This window comes from Silene latifolia, chromosome Y, assembly GCF_048544455.1.
Source record: "Silene latifolia isolate original U9 population chromosome Y, ASM4854445v1, whole genome shotgun sequence".
Taxonomy (NCBI): Eukaryota; Viridiplantae; Streptophyta; class Magnoliopsida; order Caryophyllales; family Caryophyllaceae; genus Silene; species Silene latifolia.
In genome coordinates, this window is record NC_133538.1 from 414,323,444 (window position 1) to 414,327,594 (window position 4,151).

Sequence of the window (4,151 nt, forward strand, 5' to 3'; positions counted from 1 at the left end):
CTATGTCAATTACCGCTAGAGATGGCTATAGATATTTTATCACTTTCACGGACGCTATGAGTAGATACGGATATGTCTACTTAATGATGCATAAAAGTGAATCCTTTGAGAAATTCAAGGAATACCAGAATAGGGTACATAACCAACTGGGTAGAAAGGTTAAAGCACTCCGTTCAGATCTGGGTGGCGAATATCTTTCAAATGAGTTTGATCAACACCTGAAAGACTGTGGAATCGTTTTTCAGTTAACTCCACCTGGAACACCTCAATTGAATGGTGTGTCCGAACGGAGAAATCGAACCTTACTTATTGATATGGTTCGATCCATGATGAGTCACACGGTAGTGCCTGATTCATTATGGGGTTATGCTCTTTTGTCAGCCGCTCTTATACTTAACCGAAGTCCGTCTAAAGTCAAGCGACAAGACTCCATATGAAATATGGAAGGGAACGTTCCCTAACTTGTCCTTTATTCGGGTTTGGGGCTGCGAGGCTTATGTCAAGTGGAGACACGAGGATAAGCTCGGCCCGCGATCGGTCAAGACATACTTTATAGGTTATCCAAAAGGAACATTTGGTCATTACTTCTATTCGCCTACCGAACATCGAGTCTTTGTTGCGGCTAGTGCGACGTTCTTAGAGAAAGAATTTCTCGAGAACAAGACAAGTAATAGAACCTTCGAGCTGTCGGAGATTCCAGAACCAACGACCGAGGAACGGATGGAGGAAGTGGTTCCTCCAACTGATGATACAGTTAATATTCCTGAGGAACCTAGGAGGTCGGGTAGAGACTCTCATCCTCCGGACAGATACATTGGTATGGTCGAGGAGAATGATGTTTTACTTCTAGAAAGTAATGAACCCGCAACCTATAAAGGTGCTATGGCCTGTTCTGACTCAAAGCTATGGCTCGAAGCCATGCAATCCGAGATGGACTCCATGTATGAGAATAACGTATGGGATCTAGTTGATTTACCTAATAAGGTAAAACCTCTGCAGTGCAAATGGCTTTACAAAATAAAGCGTTCTGTAGACGCGCAACCAGATACCTATAAGGCACGAATTGTGGCAAAAGGTTTCACTCAAGTGCACGGATTGCATTATGATGAGATTTTTGCACCTGTAGTCATGCTACGTTCCATTCGGATGATCTTAGCGATTGCCGCATTTCATGATTATGAGATTTGGCAAATGGATGTGAAAACCGGCTTCTTAAACGGTTATTTGGAGGAAGAGTTGTACATGGTGCAACCCGAAGGTTTCATAGATCCTGAGCATCCTAAGAAAGTATGCAAGCTTAAGCGTTCCATTTATGGACTTAAGCAAGCTTCTCGGAGTTGGAATCATCGTTTCGACCAAGTGATAAAAGAGTATGGTTTCACTCGATCGGTCGAGGAACCATGCTTGTATATCAAGTCGAGTGGGAGCAATATTGTATTCTTGATATTGTATGCCGATGACATACTCTTGATTGGGAATGACATTCCTCTCCTATCTTCGGTTAAAGAATGGTTGAAGAACCATTTCCAGATGAAAGATCTGGGTGAGGCACAACACATTTTGGGAATCCGTATCTACCGAGATAGATCACGACGGACGTTATCACTTAGTCAGGAGTCTTATTTGGATAAGGTTCTTGAGAGGTTCAAAATGACCAACTCCAAGAAGGGGAACCTTCCTATGACGACGGGATGCGATTGAGCAAGTCTCGATCACCCACGACGCTGAAGGGATAAAGCGCATGAGTCGTGTTCCTTATGCATCCGCAATAGGATCGATCATGTATGCCATGATATGCATACGTCCGTACGTGGGCATATGCATTGAGTATGACGAGTCGGTACCAAAAGACTCTCGGTGAAACACACTGGATAGCAGTCAAAAATATCCTCAAGTACCTACGGAGGACTAAGGATTGGGTATTGACTTATGGAGGCGATACTAAGCTATGCGCAACCTTCTACGCAGATGCTAGCTTCCAAACGGATCGAGATGATTCAAAATCTCGGTCCGGGTTCGTCTTCACTCTTAATGGTGATGCGGTCACCGGAAGAGTTCCAAACAGAGTGTTGTAGCAGATTCTACTACTGAATCCGAGTACTATGCCGCTTCGGAGGCAGGAAAGGAAGCGATATGGATGCGTCAATTCTTACAAGGGCTTTCGGTAGTTCCTAGTTCGAATGACCCGATCACCATCTATTGTGACAATAGAGGTGCCATCTTCCAGGCTAAGGAGCCAAAGTCTAGCAACAAATCTAGACATGTACTTCGGAAAGCTCACCTGATCCGTGATTACGTGGAGCAAGAAGAGATAGTGATTGACAAGATTGCGACGGATGATAACATCGCGGATCCTCTCACCAAACCGTTGAATTATGATAAGCATGTAGGGCATGTTAATTCCATGGGAATTAAACATGTTCCTGAGTTGTAGTACTTGATTATGGATTTGATACATTATCTTTTTCATATACTATTTATAACTTCATCGTTTTATATATAATATTTTGTTTTTCATGTGGATTGTACTGACAACATTGAACGCCACAAAGTGAACTGAATTACATTACATTTGTTTTGGTCCGTAATCGCCAATGTGAGCTGATAACTCCGGATATTATATTGTGCAGTCGATTGATGGTGGGTTCAAGGAGCCATAAGTCAAACGGTTGGCTGATCGATCACAGATACGAGATTATGACGATACCTCGTAGGACAACTTTTTGTGACAACGTAATGGAGTCCTAAATGTTTAATAACATTCGGTGCCAGGTCATGGATTGGACATCCATTGTGTTCCTAGAGTCGATTCTTTTGACTATCGACTGTCTCTTGAGATTAAGGCAGTTTTTGGGTGACTTTGGTTTCTTTCTCACGGTCTTCCGTAACTGGAGGCTAAGTAGATTTTTTCTGGGTCATTTCATACCGTGCTTACATCTGCAGGATTCGAGTTGAGGAAAATATCCAACCCTTATCAGGTATAGTTATTTCTCAGGGCCACTCGAGGAGTTGTAACTGAAATGCATGGCCATGCTCGAATGTTGATTCGTTTATCAGTTAAGTTACTCTCTAGTCGGGGAAACCACTCTTGATATTGATCACTTGTAAAATACGACCTTTGTGAATGCGGATTTGCAAATTGTTTTACATTGAGTGGGAGAAATTTTAGGATATGAGAATCGGTTATCGCACATACACTTGTGAGGACAAGTGGGAGTTTGTTGGAGCTTGTGTCCTCCACAAATTAGTGTGATAACATTTGTAAATCTCTTACAGGTTCACAAGGGTATACTTCGTATATTTAATCAGTTGATTAACGTTTACCTAATAACGGTTGGCTTGCTAGAAAGTTTGACGTTATTATCATACAGATGGCGGTGATCAACTGGTCCCTAAAGGTCACACCTATAAGATGTGTTTGAGAAATGTGGTTATAGAAATATAATCACATTGATGCCCAAAATGACTAAAAAGTTAGTCAATGTGTTGATGAGATAATTATTTAATAAAAATTAAATAATATTAGTTGAGACGAATTAACTGTCAATTCGTAAATTAAATATAATAAGTTATATTCAATTAAATGTATGTAATGTTAGCTTGGACGAATTAATCTGTTAATTCGTAATTAAATATAATCAGTTATTTTTAATATCAACAAGATGAATGTGTCATAGTGGTAATAGTGAGGGTACACAAACCAAGAGGTCATGGGTTCGATCCTCACTAGATGACAATTCAACACATTTTATATATTTTTGGAATTGAAAGACCAAAAATAAGGAGATATACTCCTTATTTCGGTCAGTTGGGACGAGATTAGGAAAGATATTATTCTTTCCTAATTGACTACATAATTCGGTCAGTATAAGAAAGAAAGGGAGAGAATTATTCTACCCTAATTCTTTTTCTTGACCTAGCCTCCTCTCTCATCAGAAAAAACACAAAACAGCTAAATTTTACAGAAAATTTTAGATCGATTCTAGCACAATCAATAGGGCATATCTCATATCGTCTTAGGTGCAACTGATAGGCGAATATCAATTTTGATATTGTTCTTAGGCCGTTTTGCTAGGACCGAAGGTTTTTCTGAATGCTTTACTTTGTTTATGTATTTATTTTATGACTAGTGATCGTCTTAATAAAATTCG